Consider the following 23,949-nt stretch of genomic DNA (forward strand, 5'->3'; position numbering starts at 1 on the left):
TCAGCGGAAAAAGCCATTCAAAAGAAGCACTCTGGGCCCGTCCAGTTTGGACCGTATACTCGATCGCTCGTGTCAAATACACGGCACCCCCGACAAGCCAGCCAACCACACCAACAGGGAATGTTGGGTGTTCAAGCAGGCCGGCAAGTTAAATACCGAAAACAAAGATAAGGGGTTACATAGCGATGACGGGGAGGAGCCCCGGCCGCCGAACACCGGAGGACAGAAGAGGTTCCCCCCACAAGTGTGGACGGTGAACATGATATACGCAACCCACATCCCCAAGAGGGAGCAGAAGCGTGCGCTAAGGGACGTATATGCGTTGGAGCCAGTCGCCCCAAAGTTCAACCCATGGTCCTCCTGTCCGAACACCTTCGATCGCAGGGACCACCCCACTAGTATCCGTCATGGCAGATTCACTGCACTGGTCCTAGACCCAATCATCGACAGAATTCACCTCACTCGAGTCCTTATGGACGGCGGCGGCAGCCTGAACCTGCTTTATCAGGACACAGTGTGCAAAATGGGTATAGACCCCTCAAGGATCAAACCCACAAAAACGACCTTCAAAGGCGTCATACCATGTGTAAAGGCCCATTGCACAGGCTCAGTCACACTGGAAGTGGTCTTCGGATCCCCGGATAACTTCTGAAGCGAGGAGTTAATCTTTGATTTAGTCCCGTTCCGCAGTGGTTATCATGCACTGCTCGGGCGAACCGCATTTGCGAGATTCAATGCGGTACCGCATTATGCATACCTCAAGCTCAAGATGCCTGGACCTCGAGGGTCATCACAGTCAATGGAAATACAGAGCGCTCTCTCCGCACGGAGGAGCACACTGTGGCCCTCGCAGCAGAATCACAAAGCAGCCTCTTCGGGCAATCCACCAGTTCGGTGATTAAACACCTGGACACCGTCAGGCGCGCCCGAAGTAATCTGCAACAAGACCGCCTGGCACGTTCCGAGCTCGCATAGCAATGCGGCCCCCACCCCAGTCCTAGCCAAACGGCGAAATCCGTGCCACGCGTACATAATTACACATTGAAAATATCATGGCCATAGGTGGGGGGCACGACTACGGCACGCCCCAAAACGCGGCTCAACCGCACTAGGGGCTTCCTGATACGTCTCCAACGTATCTACAATTTTTAATTGCTCCATGCTATATTATCTACTGTTTTGAATGTTTATGGGCTTTATTATACACTTTTATATCATTTTTGGGACTAACCTATTAACCCAGAGCCCAGTGCCAGTTTTCTGTTTTTACCCTGTTTTAGGGTTTCGAAGAAAAGGAAAATCAAACGGAGTCCAATTGACCTGAAACTTCACGAAACTCATTTTTGGAAGGAAAGAAGCCCAGACGACTTGGAGTGCACGTCGGGGAATCTGCGAGGAGGTCACGAGGCAGGGGGCGCGCCCACCCCCTGGGCGCGCCCTCCACCCTCGTGAGCCCCTCGTATCCCCCCTCATGTACTTCATCCGCCTATATATCTCCATATACCCTAAAAACATCAGGGAGCACAATAGACCGGGAGTTCCGCCGCCAGAAGCCTCCGTAGCCACCGAAAGCCAATCTAGACCCGTTCCGGCACCCTGCCGGAGGGGGCAATCCCTCTCCGGTGGCCATCTTCATCATCTTGGTGCTCTCCATGACGAGGAGGGAGTAGTTCTCCCTCGGGGTTGAGGGTATGTACCAGTAGCTATGTGTTTGATCTCTCTCTCTCTCTCTCGTGTTCTTGAGATGATACGATCTTGATGTACCGCGAGCTTTGCTATTATAGTTGGATCTTATGTTTCTCCTCCCCCTCTTCTCTCTTGTAATGGATTGAGTTTCCCCTTTGAAGTAATATTATCGGATTGAGTCTTTAAAGATTTGAGAACACTTGATGTATGTCTTGTCGTGGATATCTGTGGTGACAATGGGACATTACGTGATTCACTTGATGTATGTTTTGGTGACCAACTTGCGGGTTCCGCCCATGAACCTATGCATAGGGGTTGGCACACGTTTTTGTTGTGATTCTCCGGTAGAACTTTGGGGCACTCTTTGAGGTCCTTTATGTTGGTTGAATAGATGAATCTGAGATTGTATGATGCATATCGTATAATCATACCCACAGATACTTGAGGTGACATTGGAGTATCTAGGTGACATTAGGGTTTTGGTTGATTTGTGTCTTAAGGTGTTATTCTAGTACGAACTCTAGGGTTGTTTGTGACACTTATAGGAATAGCCCAACGGATTGATTGGAAAGAATAACTTTGAGGTGGTTTCGTACCCTACCATAATCTCTTCGTTCGTTCTCCGCTATTAGTGACTTTGGAGTGACTCTTTGTTGCATGTTGAGGGATAGTTATGTGATCCAATTATGTTATTTTTGTTGAGAGGACTTGCACTAGTGAAAGTATGAACCCTAGGCCTTGTTTCCTAGCATTGCAATACCGTTTACGCTCACTTTTATCATTAGTTACCTTGCTGTTTTTATATTTTTAGATTACAAATACCTTTATTTACTGTCCATATACCACTTGTATCACCATCTCTTCGCCGAACTAGTGTACCTATACAATTTACCATTGTGTTGGGTGTGTTGGGGACACAAGAGACTCTTTGTTATTTGGTTGCAGGGTTGCTTGAGAGAGACCATCTTCATCCTACGCCTCCTACGGATTGATAACCTTAGGTCATCCACTTGAGGGAAATTTTCTACTGTCCTACAAACCTCTGCACTTGGAGGCCCAACAACGTCTACAAGAAGAAGGTTGTGTAGTAGACATCAAGCTCTTTTCTGGCGCTGTTGCCGGGGAGGTGAGTGCTTGAAGGTATATCTTTAGATCTTGCAATCGAGTCTTTTAGTTTCTTGTTTTATCACTAGTATTAGTTTATAAAATAAAATACAAAAAAATGGAATTAAGTTTGCCTCATACGCTTCATCTTTTTAGTATCTTTCGTGAGTATGATGGAAAGGAAAATTGTGCTCAAGTGCTAGAAGAAGAGATCTCTAAAATGTTTGGCACTAAATATTTGAATGATGAGCATGATTGCAATGTTGTTAGTACGAATTCTTTGAATATCCATGATGCTAATGATGATTGCACTAGTTATGATGAAAATGCCTCCTATAAACATGTCAACTTTTGTGGAGTAGACTGGGTTTGCAAGTACACACCAAATAGGGAAGATAGATATTGCAAGAGGCATAAGTACTTAGAAACCAAATTGTTGCAAGAAGAGCTAGATGAATGTGCTGAAAATTTATCTTTTCTTAGCGCTACTTGTGAACTTTGCAATGAATGTGATCATTTTAGTACCCAATGCAAATTGTTTCGTGAGCGTATCATGTCCAAAAATTGTGATGACTTGATTTCCCTCGCACATCATAATGAACTTAGTTTGCTCTTGGGTTATGAAGAAATTAAACGTAGAACTAAGGATATTCCAAAATTTGCCCCTGATAAAGTTCTTCATTTTGATCTAGAGGAAATATATATGTATTGCGCAGTGAATTGCATTGAAAATCCTTATATTGCCAATTACATAAAGAAAAGAAAACAAATAGAAGATGAAGAGAATGCTAACGTAAGGGAAGAGACTTCCCAATATTCTCCTATTATTTCTTATGATGAATCAGGTAACGAAGAGGAGCCCTCTATTCAACCAATCTCATTAATAAGGAGCTCCAAAAAGAGGATTGAACCCACACATGATGTGGTGAAGAATAAGAAAAGAAAAAGGAAGAGAGGTAAAAAGGTATCTCTCCCAAATAAAGTTGCTCCTATTATTGTTGTGCCTCATGAAAATGATACACTTGATGATGATCTCGTTATGCCTATTGCTTGTTGTGATGATTATGATTGGGAAGATAATGACACTTCTTATGATCTTGAAAATCTTTTTGGCACTTGCTTGGAAGAATATTATAATTGCTATACTATTGGTGCTATCTATACTATTAATGATGAGAGTGATTATGCTTATGATATGAAAAGGCCCAAGCTTGTGGAAGCTATGTTTGATGAGGATGACATATTTGAGAATATATTTGCTGCAATTAATGTTTGTCCCAAGCTTGGGGATGCTATGTTTAATAATGATGATATTTTTAGCCTTTCAAGTTTTGATATGCAAAGTTGTTATGATGATAGCATGCCTTCTAATTACGATGATTATATTGATGAAAGTGGGTTTGGAAGAGTGTCAAATTTAGGAAGTCTATCTTGGAAGAGGTTTCAATCGATTATGATGAGAACAACGTTGCTACTTATGATGATTATTGTGATAAAACTTATGCTATAAAGAGTAGTGATGATTATATTTATAAAACTTGTCATGATTATGAGTACCCTTTCTCTGAACATTACTCCTTTAACGTGGAAACAATTTATAGTATTCAAGTCTCTTATGATACTCCCACTATTCCGAATGAGAAGAATTTTGCTTATGTGGAGAGTAGTAAATCTTCTATGCAAGTAGATCATGAAAAGAATTATTTAGGTTCTGGTTATATTGTTTAATTCATTCATTATTCTACTGAAAATTATTATGAGGGAGGAATATATGCTTGTAGGAATTGCAATAATATCAAATTTCCCCTCTATGTGCTTAAAATCTTGAAGTTATGCTTGTTTTACCTTCCTATGCAAGTTCATTATTGTTCCCATGAGTTGTTTGCTCACAAAATCCCTATGCATAGGAAGTATGTTAGACTTAAATGTGTTAGTCATATTCTTCATGATGCTCTCTTTATGTTTCAATTCTTATCTTTTATGTGAGCATCATCGAAATCATCATGCCTAGCTAGGGGCATTAAACGATAGCGCTTGTTGGGAGGCAACCAACTTTATTTTAGTTCCTTGCTTTTAGTTCCTGTTTAGTAATAAATAATTCATATAGCCTATGTTTAGATGTGGTTTTATGCTTTTAATTAGTGTTTGTGCCAAGTAGAACCTTTGGGAAGACTTGGGGAAAGTCTTGTTGTACATGCTGTAAAAAACGGAAACCTTAGCGCAAACGAGAATTGCTGCCATTTTTATTTGGAGAGAGATATTTAGTTAATTATTTTTTCAGGTGATTAATAGATAAATTCCTCAGGTCCATAAATTTATTTGAGAATTTTATGAGTTCCAAAAGTATACGTTTGATCCAGATTACTACAGACTGTTCTGTTTTTGACAGATTCTGTTTTTCATGTGTTGTTTACTTATTTTGATGAATCTATGGCTAGTAAAAGAGTTTATAAACCATAGAGAAGTTGGAATACAGTAGGTTTAACACCAATATAAATAAATAATGAGTTCATTACATTACCTTGAAGTGGTCTTTTGTTTTCTTATACTAACGGAGCTTACGAGTTTTCTGTTAAGTTTTGTGTTGTGAAGTTTTCAAGTTTTGGGTAAGGATTCGATGGACTATGGAATAAGGAGTGGCAAGAGCCTAAGCTTGGGGATGCCCAAGGCACCCCAAGGTAATATTCAAGGACAACCAAGAGCCTAAGCATGGGGATGCCCCGGAAGCCATCCCCTCTTTCATCTTCGTTCATCGGTAACTTTACTTGGAGCTATATTTTTATTCACCACATGATATGTGTTTTGCTTGGAGCGTCAATTTATTTTGTTAGGATTTGCTTTCTGTTATTTAGAATAATGTTTTGCATCTTTTATTTCAATAAAAGTGGTATTGATAGCCTTTACTATGCCTATGTTACGAGTATACATGTTGCTGTTTGAAAACAGAAAGTTTACCGCTGTTGCAATAATTCCCTAGAAAAGTCAGAATGTGATAAAATGTTGAAACCTTTTGCATATTAAGCTCTGATAAATTTACTACAGTGGGAATTTTCTTTCATGATTTTTGGAGCTAGGGAAGTATGGATGTTGCAGCATTCTTTACAGACTATCCTGTTTAGGCAGATTGCTGTTATGTTTGCATATGTTTGCTTCTTTAATGATTCTATTTGAGCATAGGAGTATTAAATATGCAGAGGCATTTAGTATGAAATGTTGAATAATAATTTTAGTGATTTGCTACAGAAGAGTATGATAAGGTTTTTGCAATGGTTTATACTAACTTATCTCACGAGTCCTTGTTGAGTTTTGTGTGGATGAAGCTTTTGAGATTTAGGGAGACCGTGATATGAGAGGAATTAAGGAGACACAAAAGCTCAAGCTTGGGGATGCACAAGGCACCCCAAGATAATATTTCAAGAAGTCTCAAGCGTCTAAGCTTGGGGATGCCCCGGTTGGCATCCCACCTTTCTTCTTCAACAATTATCGGTCAGTTTCGGTTGATCCTAAGTTTTTGCTTATTCACATGATGTTTGCCATTCTTAGAATGTCAATTTATTTTGCTTTTCTTGATGTTTGAATAGAATACCAAGATCTGAAATTATTAAATGTTAGAGAGTCTTCACATGGTTGCATAATTATTCAACTACTCATTGATCTTCACTTATATCTTTCGGAGTAGTTTGTCGATGCTCTAGTGCTTCACTTATATCTTTTAGAGCATGGTGGTAGTTTTTTGAAGAAATAGATGAACTCTCATGATTCACTTAGATTATTTTGAGAGTCTTAAATAGCATGGTAATTTGCTTAAAATCCTAATATGCTAGGTATTCAAGAATAATAAAATTCTCTTATGAGTGTGTTGAATACTAAGAGAAGTTTGATACTTGATGATTGTTTTGAGATATGAGGATGGTAATATTAGAGTCATGCTAGTTGAGTAGTTGTGAATTTGAGAAATACTTGTGTTGAAGTTTGTGATTCCCGTAGCATGCACGTATGGTGAACCGTTATGTGATGAAGTCGGAGCATGATTTATTTATTGATTGTCTTCCTTATGAGTGGCGGTCGGGGACGAGCGATGGTCTTTTCCTACCAATCTATCCCCCTAGGAACATGCGCGTTGTACTTTGTTTCGATAACTAATAGATTTTTGCAATAAGTATGTGAGTTCTTTATGACTAATGTTGAGTCCATGGATTATACGCACTCTCACCCTTCCACCATTGCTAGCCTCTCTAGTACCACGCAACTTTCGCCGGTACCATAAACCCACCATATACCTTCCTCAAAACAGCCACCATACCTACCTATTATGGAATTTCCATAGCCATTCCGAGATATATTGCCATGCCACTTTCCACCGTTCCGTTTATTATGACACGCTCCATCATTGTCATATTGCTATGCATGATCATGTAGTTGACATTGTATTTATGGCAAAGCCACCATTCATAATTCTTTCATACATGTCACTCATGCGTCATTGCACATACCGGTACACCGCCAGAGGCATTCATATAGAGTCATATCTTGTTCTAAGTATCAACTTGTAATTCTTGAGTTGTAAGTAAATAAAAGTGAGATGATCATCATTATTAGAGCATTGTCCCAGTGAGGAAAGGATGATGGAGATTATGATTCCCCCACAAGTCGGGATGAGACTCTAGACGAAAAAAGAGAGGCCAAAGAAGCCCAAATAAAAAAAGAAAAGAGGCCAAAAAAAGGAGAAGGCCCAAATAAAAAATAAAAAAAGGAGAGAAAAGGAGAGAAGGGACAATGCTACTATCCTTTTACCACACTTGTGCTTCAAAGTAGAACCATAAACTTCATGATAGAGAGTCTCCTATGTTGTCACTTTCATATACTAGTGGGAATATTTTATTATAGAACTTGGCTTGTATATTCCAATAATGGGCTTCCTCAAAATGCCCTAGGTCTTCATGAGCAAGCAAGTTGGATGCACACCCACTTAGTTCTTTTTGTTGAGCTTTCATATACTTATAGCTCTAGTGCATCCGTTGCATGGCAATCCCTACTCACTCACATTGATATCTATTAATGGGCATCTCCATGGCCCGTTGATACACCTAGTTGATGTGAGACTATCTTCTCCTTTTTGTCTTCTCCACAACCACCATTATATTCCACCTATAGTGCTATGTCCATGGCTCACGCTCATGTATTGCGTGAAGATTGAAAAAGCTTGAGAACATCAAAAGTATGAAACAATTGCTTGGCTTGTCATCGGGGTTGTGCATGATTTAAATATTTTTTGTAATGAAGATGGAGCATAGCCAGACTATATGATTTTGTAGGGATGAACTTTCTTTGGCCATGTTATTTTGAGAAGACATAATTACTTAGTTAGTATGCTTGAAGTATTATCATTTTTATGTCAATATGAACTTTTGTCTTGGATCTTTCGGATCTGAATATTCATGCCACAATTAAGAAGAATTACATTTAAATTATGCCAAGTAGCACTCCGCATCAAAAATTCTGTTTTATCATTTACCTACTCGAGGACGAGCAGGAATTAAGCTTGGGGATGCTGATACGTCTCCAACGTATCTATAATTTTTGATTGTTCCATGCTATATTATCTACTATTTTGGATGTTTATGGGCTTTATTATACACTTTTATATCATTTTTCGGGACTAACCTATTAACCCAGAGCCCAGTGCCAGTTTCTGTTTTTTCCTTGTTTTAGGGTTTCGAAGAAAAGGAAAATCAAACGGAGTCCAATTGACCTGAAACTTCACGGAACTCATTTTTTGAAGGAAAGAAGCCGAGAAGACTTGAAGTGCGCATAGGGGAATCTGCGAGGAGGTCACGAGGCAGGGGGCGCGCCCACCCCCCCTGGGCGTGCCCTCCACCCTCGTGAGCCCCTCGTAGCCCCCCTGACATACTTCTTCCGCCTATATATCTCCATATACCCTAAAAACATCAGGGAGCACAATAGATCGGGAGTTCCGCCGCCAAAAGCCTCCGTAGCCACCGAAAGCCAATCTAGACCCGTTTCGGCACCCTGCCGGAGGGGGCAATCCCTCTCCGGTGGCCATCTTCATCATCCTGGTGCTCTCCATGACGAGGAGGGAGTAGTTCTCCCTCGGGGTTGAGGGTATGTACCAGTAGCTATGTGTTTGATCTCTCTCTCTCTCTCTCGTGCTCTTGAGATGATACGATCTTGATGTATCGCGAGCTTTGCTATTATAGTTGGATCTTATGTTTCTCCTCCCCCTCTTCTCTCTTGTAATGGATTGAGTTTCCCCTTTGAAGTAATCTTATCGGATTGAGTCTTTAAACATTTGAGAACACTTGATGTATGTCTTGCCGTGGATATATGTGGTGACAATGGGATATCACGTGATTCACTTGATGTATGTTTTGGTGACCAACTTGCGGGTTCCGCCCATGAACCTATGCATAGGGGTTGGCACACGTTTTCATCGTGATTCTCCGGTAGAACTTTGGGGCACTCTTTGAGGTCCTTTGTGTTGGTTGAATAGATGAATCTGAGATTGTGTGGTGCATATCATATAATCATACCCACGGATACTTGAGGTGGCATTGGAGTATCTAGGTGACATTAGGGTTTTGGTTGATTTGTGTCTTAAGGTGTTATTCTAGTACGAACTCTAGGGCTGTTTGTGACACTTATAGGAATAGCCCAACGGATTGATTGGAAAGAATAACTTTGAGGTGGTTTCGTACCCTACCATAATCTCTTCGTTCATTCTCCGCTATTAGTGACTTTGGAGTGACTCTTTGTTTAATGTTGAGGGATAGTTATGCGATCCAATTATGTTATTATTGTTGAGAGGACTTGCACTAGTGAAAGTATGAACCCTAGGCCTTGTTTTCTAGCATTGCAATACCGTTTACGCTCACTTTTATCATTAGTTACCTTGCTGTTTTTATATTTTCAGATTACAAATACCTTTATCTACTATCCATATACCACTTGTATCACCATCTCTTCGCCGAACTAGTGCACCTATACAATTTACCATTGTGTTGGGTGTGTTGGGGACACAAGAGACTCTTTGTTATTTGGTTGCAGGGTTGCTTGAGAGAGACCATCTTCATCCTACGCCTCCTACGGATTGAGAAACCTTAGGTCATCCACTTGAGGGAAATTTGCTACTGTCCTACAAACCTCTGCACTTGGAAGCCCAACAACGTCTACAAGAAGAAGGTTGTGTAGTAGACATCACTTCTCGCTTTGTTATTTTTTCTCTCTTTTAGGACTTTACTCTCTGGAAACCCCGTCCGGCAGTACGATTGCCGGACACACGATACAACAACCAAGGAGGCAGAAAGCTACATCGCACCATGGAACTCCCAGGTGGTCACTGATAACGAGTGAAATACCTGCTTTAAATACCATTCCTCAGCTTGCCCTTGGAGGGGACATGTCAAATAGTCCTACTTTTTTCTTATCGCACTACTTGTATCATTCTGCTTCGACGCACCTTTTTGAATAAACAATGCATAGCACTAGACTATTACTGCATTCTCTATTCTTTATATATATATGTTCATTCATGACATTCAGCACCCGTACACTCTGGTACGGCCAATACGCCAGGGGCTTAAGCGTACCCCATAATACGGCGTGAGAAGTCCGAACATTTTCGACAGTGCGGCACCCCAAACTTATAGCATTATATGCATCAGCTCCAAATCATGTCTTGGGTCAATAGTTCGGTTTCCCTGGCTCCCATGTTTTGGTACCTTACGTTCCGCTATATCGGCTAAGGTAGCACTACGAGAACTACTGCGATTGTGCCCCGGTTCATCTGGGCAAGCACCTCAGTAGAGAAAGCTAAAACTGGCTGTCATGATAAGTCGAGAGCTGGTCGCTGTTCGAGAGGTCTCGAGTCCCTAAAGACTTATGCCGCTTAGGGCGAGGAGTCGGCTTTGTCCGGCTTAGGCGTGTATAGCTCCCCGAATTTGGCCTTCCGAATACTAGGGGCTTTGCCAAAATTTAAAATTGTAGACTTCTATGGCTAAGTGAGAGTGATAAAGCATTATAGTCTGATTGCCTTGTTCATTGTGCTGAGCACCTCCCTCGAAGGACCCAACAATGGGAAAAAGAGTGCTCAGATTTATCCCGAACACCCCGGCACTCGTGGCATGGGGGCAGAAGCCGACGACTGGCCATCTCTCAGATTTGATAAACAGCCACACAGAAGGTAATATTTTAAATTCAAACAAGTGTTGCATAGCGCACATGAACAAGTTTTCATAATACAGGATCACACAAGCAAGTTCATTCAAAAATTACATCCTTCGCACACTCGTCCGCCACAAGACGGGCACCCTTTAGGACACCCTCATAATACATTCAGGGTGGAGATGCTCCTTGCCCTGCGGCGGTCCCTCCTTCACCAGCTTCTCGACGTCCATCTTGGCCCAGTGCACCTTCGCACAGGCAAAAGCCCGACGTGCACCTTCGAAGCAGACAGACCGCTTTATGACGTCCAGCCATGGGCAGGCATCCAGAGGCCGCCTCACCAGGCCGAAGTAGCTGTTGGGAAGGGAGTCGCCAGGCCACATCCGGACTATAAGGCCCCTCATGGCATGTTCGGCCGCCTTGTGCAGCTCGACCAGTTGCTTCAGCTAGTCGCTCACAGGCATCGAGTCTTTGGTCCTAGTATATTGAGACCAGAACAACTTCTCCGTCGAGCTTCCCTCCTCGGCCCGGTAGTAGTTTGAGGCATCCGACACGCTGCGGGGCAAATCTGCGAATGCTCCTGGAGAGCTCCGGACTCGGGTAAGTAACAAGTAATTTACTTTCACATGCTTTCTTTGCATAATGAATGCCTTACCCGCCGCTATCTTCCACATCGCCTCAATTTCCCGGAGGGCCTTTTAGGCTTCAGCCTTGGCATGCTTTGTGCTCTCGAGGGCCGCGGCAAGCTCGGACTCTCGCGTCTCCGAGTCAAGCTCCAAAGTCTCGTGCTTCTTCACGAGAGCATGGAGCTCTTGCTGCACCTCGCCCACCCGTGCCTCTTGTTTCTCCCGCTCAGTGCGCTCCTCGACCGCTTTTTTTTCAGCCTCAAACAACGCTCACTTCAGGGTCACCACTTCGGTCGTGGCCCCTGGCACATCCATGATGATCCTATCATTTTGCAACCACATCTTTTATATATATATATATATATATATATATATATATATATATATATATATATATATATATATATATATATATACAAGGTATTACTTACCTTTGTTCTCCTCGAGCTGCCTCTTGGCAAGGCCGAGTTCTTTCTCGGACCGCTCGAGGTTCTGCTTCAGTGCGGCGACCTCCGCAGTCAGTGCGGCAGAGGTCAGCAGCGAAGCCTGTATACGCATATAGACATACTTGTATTAGACTCCTGCAGATATTATTTGATCCTCTATTTGGCTTTTCTTTGTGAACACCAAATAGAGTATCAGGGGCTACTGTCTATGCGGTAATATTTTCCTATATTTTAAATACTTACCTCAAAGCCTGTTAGAAGGCTGGCACAGGCTTCAGTCATTCCGCTCTTGGCGGACTAAACCTTCTTGATCACCGCACTCATAATAGTGTGGTGCTCTTCGTCGATGGAAGCGCCGCGAAGCGCTCCCAGCAGGTTGTCTGGTGCCTCTGGATAGACAGAGGTCACCAGCACGAGCGACTTTCCCCTCTTGGCAAGGGGCCGCCTGCCGGAGTCCGGAACCACTGGAGGTTCCGGCGCGGTGTTCGGCTGAGAGCCGAACTTGGAGCCCTTGGGAGTCTTGCTCCCTTTGCACCTGGAGTCCGGAAGGTCGCCTTGAGGTGCCCCCAGGACTACCTCCCCTCGGTTCGGTGCCCCTTGAGACAATACCTCAACATTGTCCGTAGCGCGAGGAGAGGAGGCGGATGGAAGTGGATCGCTATCCATATCCGACGAGTCCAAGGAACCGTCCGACGAGGGTACGTCGATACGGGCTCGGGGCGGACTGCGTGATCATATTCAACGGTTAGGGGAAGCAGTGCAATAAAAAGTATGCTATGAGTTACTCTGGTATCCTAATACTTACGGCTTCGCTAGGGGCTTGGCCCTAAGTAACCACTCGTCTTCGTTGTTGGCGGCGATGGTGGAACAGTCCGGAAGGAGAGTCCTTCCCTTCTTGGACCCTCCGGCCTCCCCGGTTGGGGCGGCCTTCCTTTTCCTGTCTCCCCCGGCTGGAGGGGGAGAACCGTCATCTTCCTCCTCCTCGTTTTCACGGGAGGAGTGCATCTCGGAGTTATCAGACGATGAGTCTGATACCACCTGGCGCCGGTAACTCTTTCGGGTTCCCGTGGCCTTCTTCTTGATCTTCTTCTCCGGCACCTCATAAGGAGCCGGAGTCCGCATCTCCATCAGGAGAGCGTCTGCAGGGTCTTCGGGCAGAGGGGCCGGACAGTCAATCTGCTCTGATGTCTCCACCAAGTCCTATCAAAGGCATGGGAGCTCAGAGCCCGCACATGGTTAAACTATGGAAAATAAATACCCTACGAGGTGTACAGAACTTACCGGATTCGCAGGGCGCGTCGCGCTTAGCCCGCGGTCCTCGGTAAGGGGAGGGGGGACCTCGGCGCCCTTGAACAGCACCTTCCAGACGTCCTTATGCGCCGTGTCGAAGAGCTCGCGTAGAGTCTGGTGCTGGGCCGGGTCGAACTCCCATAAGTTGAAAGCCCGTCATTAACACGGGAGGATCCGATGGAAGAGCATGACTTGGACTATGTTGAAAAGCTTGAGTTTCTTACCTATCATGTTCCGGATACACTTCTGGAGCCCGTCCAGCTCCACCGATGAGCCCTAGGACAGGCCCTTCTCCTTCCAGGAAGTGAGCCGCGTGGGGATTCCGGATCGAAACTCGGGAGCCGCCACCCAGTAGGTGTCGCGCAGCTCGGTGATGTAGAACCACCCCGATTGCCACCCCTTTATGGTCTCCACGTAGGAGCCCTCGAGCCATGTAACGTTGGGCATTTTGCCCACCATGGCTCCACCACATTCTGCTTGTTGGCCACCTACTACCTTTGGTTTGACATTGAAGGTCTTTAGCCACAGGCCAAAGTGGGGCCGGATGCGGAGGAAAGCCTCGCACACGACGATGAACGTCGAGATGTTGAGGATGAAATTCGGAGCTAGATCATGGAAGTCCAGCCCATAATAGAACATAAGGCCGCGGACGAATGGATGGAGGGGAAACCCCAGTCCGCGGACGAAGTGGGTGAGGAAAACCACCCTTTCGTAAGGTTCCAGGGTAGGGACGATCTGCCCCGCGGCTGGCAGCCGGTGCGCAATATCCGCAGCCAAGTATCCGGCCCCGCGCAGCTTTTTGATTTCTCCCTCCGTAAGGAGGAGACCATCCACTTGCCTCCCGCTCCGGACATGTTTAAAGAGGGTTGAGGAGAAGGATGTGGACTTGGGCACTAGAGCTCGAGTGGGCGAGAATGGATGAGCAAGGAGGAAGAAGGCGTGGGTAGAAAAAGGTGAACCCTTATCCCTTTATAAGGGCGGACGAAACTATGCGCCCCCACCAGCCTGGTAAAACTCGCTTATCCCCCAAGCGTCGTAATTGATGGCGCGGTTGGGTTACCCACGTCCGTATTGATGGGAATCCCGTAATAAGGGGACACGATCTCTGCTTCGACAAGGCGTGCCAAGGAAACCGCCTCGCGAAACACGCTGAGGTTGGTTGTGAAAAACAATTCGAATGGTGACCCGACTGTGGTGTGATGTCACACTGCGGAATGTGTCGGCAGACTAGATTTGTGAAAATATTATTCTCTCTATGGTTGTATGTGGAACTTGTTTTGCAGAGCCGGACACGAACCTCGTGTTCAAAATCTTCTATGAAGTATTCGGAGGAGGAACCCACCTTGCAATGCTGAAGACAATCTGCGCGCCGGACTCATCATCATTGAAGCCTGGTTCAGGGGCTACTGAGGGAGTCCTAGATTAGGGGGTATCCGGACAGCCGGACTATATCCTTTGGCCGGACTGTTGGACTATGAAGATACAATATTGAAGACTTCGTCCCGTGTCCGGATGGGACTCTCCTTGGCGTGGAAGGCAAGCTTGGCAATACGGATATGTAGATATCCTTCCTTATAACCGACTTTGTGTAACCCTAGCCCTCTCCGGTGTCTATATAAACTAGAGGGTTTAGTCCATAGGACCAACAACAACAATCATACCATAGGCTAGCTTCTAGGGTTTAGCCTCTTCGATCTCGTGGTAGATAAACTCTTGTACTACTCATATTATCAAGACGTAGGGTATTACCTCCATCAAGAGGGCCCGAACCTGGGTAAACATCGTGTCCCCCGCCTCATGTTACCATCCGCCTAGACACACAGTGTGGGACCCCCTACCCGAGATCCGCCGGTTTTGACACCGACACTCATCGTCATTGAAGCCTGGTTCAGGGGCTACTGATGGAGTCCTAGATTAGGGGGTCTCCGGATAGTCGGACTATATCCTTTGGCCGGACTGTTGGACTATGAAGATACAAGATTGAAGACTCCGTCCCGTGTCCGGATGGGACTCTCCTTGGCGTGGAAGGCAAGCTAGGCAATACGGATACGTAGATCTCCTCCCTTGTAACCGATTCTGTGTAACCCTAGCCCCCTCTGGTGTTTATATTAGCCGGAGGGTTTAGTCCGTAGGACAACATACAATCATACCATAGGCTAGCTTCTAGGGTTTAGCCTCTAAGATCTCGTGGTAGATTAACTCTTGTAATACTCATATCATCAAGAACAATCAATCAGGACATAGGGTATTACCTCCTTCAAGAGGGCCCGAACCTGGGTAAACATCGTGTACCTTGTCTCCTGTTACCATCCGCCTTAGACACACAGTTCGGGACCCCCTACCCGAGATCCGCCGGTTTTGACACCGACACTCATCATAGTATCCATGTTCAACATCATCTTGTGATTGATCAATTCCTAGAGAGGGTAATTCATTAGATAAATGATCATTTCTATGGTTATCTTTATGAATTCTAATAGCTTTGGAAATGATATTGCTAATGATTCCAACATCTCCTTTGGCACTTGTAAGATTAGTAAGCTCAAATAAGCAGTCACCAAATTTGGGATCATTGGAACTCATCTTAATCAAGGCAATAGACTTATGGAGAATTTCATCTATATTTTTCAAGGAATAACATGGAAAACGTTCCTCAAGAAATCTCCATATAGTGTAGGCACAATCAAGAGTAGGCAAACATTCAATCAAGTTTCTAGGCAAGCCTCTAGTGATAAGATAAACAGTTCTAAGGTTGCGGATCATGTCAATAGACTCATCAAGGGTAGGATGCAAAGGATCAACATGAGGAGCACAAGGGTTAGTAATGTACTTGTTCAAATGATATTCATTGAAAATCTCAAGCATTTCATTTTTCCACTCATGAAAATATTCTCCATCAAGAATAGGCACTCTACGTCTAAGACTCCCCAAAATAGACTCATCCATCTTCCTCCAATGGTGTTTAAACCAAAGCAATGGAGACCAAAGCTCTGATACCAATTGAAAGGATCGAGAAGAGGTGTCTAGAGGGGGGTGATTAGACACTAAGTGCTAAAAGTTGCAGTTTTTAATTTCTTTAGGTTGAAGTGGAGTTTCGGCACAAGTTTAACAAACACAATACATATCAAGCAAGCATGCAAAGAGTATATGAGCAACGAAAAGTAAAGCATGCAACTTGCAAGAAAGTAAATGGAAGGGTTTGGAGGATTCAAATGCAATAGGAGACACGGAGATTTTTGGGACGTGGTTCCGATAGGTGGTGCTATCGTACATCCACGTTGATGGAGACTTCAACCCACGAAGGGTAACGGTTGCGCGAGTCCACAAAGGGCTCCACCCACGAAGGGTCCACGAAGAAGCAACCTTGTTTATCCCACCATGGCCGTCGCCCACGAAGGACTTGCCTCACTAGCGGTAGATCTTCATGAAGTAGGCGATCTCCTTGCCCTTACAAACTCCTTGGTTCAACTCCACAATCTTGTCGGAGGCTCCCAAGTGACACCTAGCCAATCTAGGAGACACCACTCTCCAAGAAGTAACAAATGGTGTGCTGATGATGAACTCCTTGCTCTTGTGCTTCAAATGATAGTCTCCCCAACACTCAGCTCTCTCTCACATGATATGGATTTGGTGGAAAGAGGATTTGAGTGGAAAGCAACTTGGGGAAGGCTAGAGATCAAGATTCATATGGTAGGAATGGAATATCTTGGCCTCAACACAAGTGTTGGTGGTTCTTTCTCAGAAAAAGTAAGTTCTGGATCTCTCCACGAATGAAGAGGTGGTGGAGGGTGATGACCCACAAGTATAGGGGATCTATTGTAGTCCTTTCGATAAGTAAGAGTGTCGAACCCAACGAGGAGCAGAAGGAAATGATAAGCGGTTTCCAGCAAGGTATTCTCTGCAAGTACTGAAATAAGTGGTAACAGATAGTTTTGTGATAAGATAATTTGTAACGAGCAACAAGTAACAAAAGTAAATAAGGTGCAGCAAGGTGGCCCAATCCTTTTTGTAGAAAAGGACAAGCCTGGACAAACTCTTATAAGATGTAAAGCGCTCCCGAGGACACATGGGAATATCGTCAAGCTAGTTTTCATCACGTTCATATGATTCGCGTTCGGCACTTTGATAATTTGGTATGTGGGTGGACCGGTGCTTGGGTGCTGCCCTTACTTGGACAAGCATCCCACTTATGATTAACCTCTATTGCAAGCATCAGCAAATACAACAAAAGTATTAAGGTAAACCTAACCATAGCATGAAACATATGGATCCAAATCAGCCCCTTACGAAGCAACGCATAAACTAGGGTTTAAGCTTCTGTCACTCTAGCAACCCATCATCTACTTATTACTTCCCAATGCCTTCCTCTAGGCCCAAATAATGGTGAAGTGTCATGTAGTTGATGTTCACATAACACTACTAGAGGAGAGACAACATACATCTCATCAAAATATCGAACGAATACCAAATTCACATGACTACTAATAGCAAGACTTCCCCATGTCCTCAGGAACAAAAGTAACTACTCACAAAGCATAAACATGTTCATAATCAGAGGGGTATTGATATGCATATAGGATCTGAACATATGATCTTCCACCAATTAAACCAACTAGCATCAACTACAAGGAGTAATTAACACTACTAGCAATCTACTAGCACCAATCCCGGACTTAGAGACAAGAATTGGATACAAGAGATGAACTAGGGTTTTGAGATGAGATGGTGCTGATGAAGATGTTGATGGATATTTCCCTCTCCCGATGAGAGGAGCGTTGGTGATGACGATGGAGATGATTTCCCCCTCCGGGAGGGAAGTTTCCCTAGCAAAACAGCTCCGCCAGAGCCCTGGATTGATTCCGCCAAGGTTCCGCCTCGTGGCGGCGGAGTTTCGTCCGAGAAGATGGCTTATGATTTTTTCCCATCGAAAGACTCCATATAGCAGAAGATGGCCACCGGAGGGCCACCAAGGGGCCCATGAGGTAGGGGGCGCGCCCTGGGGGGTAGGGTGCGCCCCCCACCCTCGTGGGAAGGGTGTGGCCCCCTGGTGAGGTTCTTGTGCTCAGTATTTTTTTATATATTTAGAAAACATCATCCATGAAGTTTCAGGACTTTTGGAGCTGTGCAGAATAGGTCTCTAATATTTGCTCCTTTTCCAGCCCAGAATCCCAGCTGCTGGCATTCTCCCTCTTTATGTAAACCCTGTAAAATAAGATAGAATAGGCATAAGTATTGTGACATAATGTGTAATAACAGCCCATAATGCAATAAATATTTATATAAAAGCATGATGCAAAATGGACGTATCAACTCCCCCAAGCTTAGACCTCGCTTGTCCTCAAGCGAAAAGCCGAAATCGAAAAATATGCCCACATGTTTAGAGATAGAGGTGTCAATAAAAATAAAATATGAACATGAGGGCATCATGATCATTCTTAGAACATCAACTTACATAATTGTTTGTCATATAATATCTGATGCTAGAGTAATAGTTCAGTCACAATATCAAGTATGAATCTTAAACTTCATTGAAAACTAACAAACTATAATCTCAGTCATTGAAGCAATTGCAATTTATCATAACATAGGAAAGAGTCAATGTATAAGAGCTTTTCAGCAAATCCACATACTCAACTATCATATAGTCTTTCACAATTGCTGACACTCACGCAATACATATGGGTATGGAGTTTTAATCGGACACAGAGAAAGATAGGGGCTTATAGTTTTGCCTCCCAACGTTTTACCTCAAGGGTAATGTCAATAGTAATAGTTCATGAAAACTCACATCCAATTAGCCATATATACCATGATCTTTCAAACATATTGGGCTTGCCAAAGGATAAAGTGTAAAAAGGAAGGGTGAAAATCACCGTGACTCTTATGCAATGTAGGAGATAAAAGTAAAAGATGGGCCCTTCGCAGAGGGAAGTAGAGGTTGTCATGCGCTTTTATGGTTGGATGCACAAAATCTTAATGCGAAAGAACATCACTTTATATTGCCACTTGTGATATGGACCTTTATTATGCAGTCTGTAGCTTTTATTACTACCATATCACACGATCGTATAAAGCTTATTTCCTCCACACCAGTCAATCATACATATTTAAAGAGCAATTTTTATTGCTTTCCACCTATGACAACTTACTTGAAGGATCTTATTCAATCCATAGGTAGATATGGTGGACTCTTATGGCAAGACTGGTTTAAGGGTATTTGGAAGCACAAGTAGTATCTCTACTTGCTGCAATGAATTTGGCTAGCATGAGGGGGAAAGGCAAGCTCATCATGTTGGAAGATCCAAGACAATATAATTCATCTCAGATGTAAGAAAACATAACCCATTGCGTTGTCTTCCTTGTCCAATGTCAACTCTTTAGCATGTCATATTTAATGAGTGCTCACAATCATAAAAGATGTCCAATATAGTATACCTATATGTGAAGACCCCTCTTTCTTTATTACTTCCTATTAATTGCAACGATGACCAAAACTATGTTTGTCAACCCTCAATAACTTTTATTCATCATACTCTTTCTATGTGAGCTCATTACTCTCCATAAGACTCATATGATCTCTTTGTTTCTTTTTATTTCTTTCTCTTTTCTTTTATTCCTTTAGGATCATGGCAAAATAATCAATCCCTTGACTCAACACTAATCTTTATTATATAGCTCACGGACTCGATTACATAGAAGGATAATAAAGCAAAACTCACGACTAGATCATACTAAGAACTTTTATTCTACTAGATCAAGATATTATCAAAAGTATCTAACTAAGAAAAACGGTAAAGATAAAGTGATGGTGATACGATACCGGGGCACTCCCCCAAGCTTGGCAGTTGCCAAGTGGAGTGCCCATACCCATGTGATTATGTCTCTTTGTTGATGAAGAAGGTGGGGTCATTGATGATGGATAGTCGCACATCGAGCGTAGGAGGTCTTCTAACTTGCGGATAATGCCCTTGAGTGCGATGATATGCTCCTTCAAAAAAATATTTTCACATGTGAGATACTTATTTTGTATACGAGCCAACTCAATCATCTTGAAAGCTTCGATTTCTGTTGGGGTAAGAAGATTGTGATCTAGTTGAAGGGTGTCTTCTATTGCTGGAACTTGGTCCTCCATGGCCTTCTTGATCCCTTCATCCTTGTTGATCTCCATAGGTTCTTCTCTCTTCAGCTCTATCTTCATTAGCCAAGCATCATTGCCCTCATGGTTGGAGGAGGAGGGAGACGACATAGTGCCTGGCCTTGACAACCCTGACAGACAACAGCTCAAAACAAACACAGGAGATTTTTGCGTGACACGGGGGTCAAAACCCCTGGGAGATTATATAATGAATTTTTACCGACCAAAATACGTGTCGTGTATGAAAACGGAGTCCGGAGAGCACACAGGTGCCCATGAGGTAGGGGGGCGCGCCCTCCACCCTCGTGGAGCCCTCGTGTCCTTCCTGGACTGCTACTTATTTTTCTATTTTCTAAATATTCCAAAACGGAGAAATATTGCCTTAAAAACTGTTTTGGAGTCGGTTTACTTACCGTATCACATACCTATTCCTTTTCGGTGTCTGAAACATTCCGGAAAGTGTCCTTTATGTATTCCTCTGGGGTTACGGTTTTGATAACATTAGTTTCAACATTTATGGGATTACCTGAGATATAGTGTTTGATTCTTTGACCGTTCACCACCTTCGGATTGGTACCTTCGAAGTTGTTGATTTTTATGGCACCGGAACGGTAGACCTCCTCGGTAACGTAAGGGCCTTCCCATTTAGAGAGGAGATTTCCTGCAAAAAATCTTAAACGAGAGTTGGATAACAATACATAGTCACCTACATTAAACTCGCGCTTTTGTATCCTTTTGTCATGCCATCTCTTAACTCTTTCTTTAAACAACTTGGCATTTTCATAGGCTTGGGTTCTCCATTCATCAAGTGAGCTAATATCAAATAACCTCTTGTCACCGACAAGTTTAAAATCATAATTAAGTTCTTTAATAGCCCAATAAGCCTTGTGTTCTAGTTTGAGAGGTAAGTGACATGCTTTTCCATAGACCATTTTATATGGAGACATACCCATAGGATTTTTATATGTAGTTTTATAGGCCCATAATGCATCATCAAGTTTCTTGGACCAATTCTTTCTAGACCTATTAATAGTCTTTTGCAAAATTAATTTAAGTCCTCTATTACTCAAGTCTACTTGACCACTAGACTGAGGGTGATAAGGAGATGCAATTCTATGATTAACATCATATTTAGCAAGCATTTTACGGAAAGCACCATGAATAAAATGTGAACCACCATCAGTCATTAAATATCTAGGGACTCCAAATCTTGGAAAAATAACTTCTTTAAGCATCTTAATAGAGGTGTTATGATCAGCACCACTAGTTGGAATAGCTTCTACCCACTTAGTAACGTAATCAACATCATCTAAAATATGTGTATAACCATTAGAGGAAGGGAAAGGTCCCATATAGTCAAAGCCCCAAACATCAAATGGTTCAATAACAAGTGAATAAATCATAGGCATTTCTTGACGTCTACTAATATTACCAATTCTTTGACATTCATCACAAGATAAGACAAACTTATGGGCATCCTTGAACAGAGTAGGCCAATAAAAACCAGATTGTAGTACCTTATGTGCAGTTCTATCTCCAGCATGCTGTCCTCCATAAGCTTCGGAGTGACACTTTCATAGGATTTGTTCATGTTCATGCTCAGGTACACAACGTCTAATGACACCATCTACTCCTTCTTTATAAAGATGTGTGTCATCCCAAAAGTAATGCCTCAAATCATAGAAGAACTTTTTCTTTTGTTGGTATGTGAAACTAGGTGGTATAAACTTAGCAATAATGTAATTAGCATAATCAGCATACCATGGAGCAGTATGAGAAGCATTTATGACATTTAGTTGCTCATCAGGAAAGCTATCATCAATACGTAGTGGGTCATCAAGCACATTTTCTAACCTAGACAAGTTGTCTGCAACGGGGTTCTCAGCTCCTTTTCTACCAACAATATGCAAATCAAATTCTTGTAGTAAGAGAACCCATCTAATAAGTCTAGGTTTAGCATCTTTCTTTTCCATAAGATATTTAATAGCAGCATGATCAATGTGAATAGTTACTTTAGAATCAACAATATAAGGTCTAAACTTATCACAAGCAAATACAACTGCTAAGAATTCCTTTTCAGTGGTAGCATAATTTATTTCAGCATTGTCTAAAGTTTTACTAGCATATTGAATAACATTTAGTTTCTTATCAACTCTTTGTCCTAGAACAACACCTACATCATAATCACTAGCATCACACACAATTTCAAAGGGTAAATTGCAATCAGGTGGCTGAACAATAGGTGCAGAGATCAATGCCTTCTTAAGTATTTCAAATGCTTCTACACAATCATCATCAAAAACAAATGGTATATCTTTTTGTAACAAATTAGTCAGAGGCCGAGAAATTTTGAGAAGTCCTTAATGAACCTCCTATAAAAACTGGCATGACCAAGGAAACTTCTTATACCTTTGATGTCCTTGGGACATGGCATCTTTTCAATAGCATCAACCTTGGCTTTATCAACTTCAATACCTCTTTCAGAAACTTTATGCCCCAAGACAATACCTTCATTAACCATAAAGTGGCACTTTTCCCAATTCAAGACAAGATTAGTTTCTTCACATCTCTGCAAAACTCGATCAAGGTTGCTCAAACAATCATCAAAAGAAGATCCATAGATGAAAAAGTCATCCATGAAAACCTCACAAATCTTTTCACAAAAGTCAGAGAATATGGCCATCATGCATCTTTGAAAGGTAGCAGGTGCATTACATAAACCAAAAGGCATACATCTATAAGCAAAAGTACCAAAAGGGCATGTAAAAGTAGTCTCAGATTGATCTTTGGCTGACACAGGTATTTGAGAGAAACCAGAATGACCATCTAGAAAGCAAAAATGTGTATGTTTGGGTAATCTTTCTAGCATTTGATCGATAAAAGGTAAGGGGTAATGATCCTTTTTAGTAGCCTTATTTAATTTGCGGAAATGAATTACCATCCTATAACCTGTAATAATTCTTTGAGGAATCAATTCATCTTTATCATTAGGAACAACAATAATACCTCCTTTCTTAGGGACATGATGGAATGGGCTTACCCATTGACTATCAGCAATGGGATAAATTATACCTGCCTTAAGGAGCTTTAGTATCTCCTTTCTTACCACTTCTTTCATTTTAGGATTCAGCCGGCATTGATGCACTAGTAGAAAAAGGACCTAATGTGAGACACATTAGTGCCAGTTCGATTTTGGCCCGGTACCAATGGTACCATTAGTGCTGGTTCGAGCGGCTATGCATTAATGCCGGTTCATGTTGAACCTTTAGTACCGGTTCATGCCACGGACCGGTACTAAAGGGGTGGTGGCAGGCTGGCGTCAGGCCAGGGCCCCACGATCACCTTTAGTACCGGTTCGTGGCACAAACCGGTACTAAAGGGCTATCCTTTAGTACCGGTTCATGCCACGAACCGGGACTAAAGGGGTCTGACCTATAGTCCCGGTTGGAGACACAAACCGGGACTATAGGGCAATTTTCGA

The sequence above is a fragment of the Triticum dicoccoides genome, chromosome 1A (genome assembly GCF_002162155.2).
Source record: "Triticum dicoccoides isolate Atlit2015 ecotype Zavitan chromosome 1A, WEW_v2.0, whole genome shotgun sequence".
NCBI classification, from domain to species: domain Eukaryota; kingdom Viridiplantae; phylum Streptophyta; class Magnoliopsida; order Poales; family Poaceae; genus Triticum; species Triticum dicoccoides.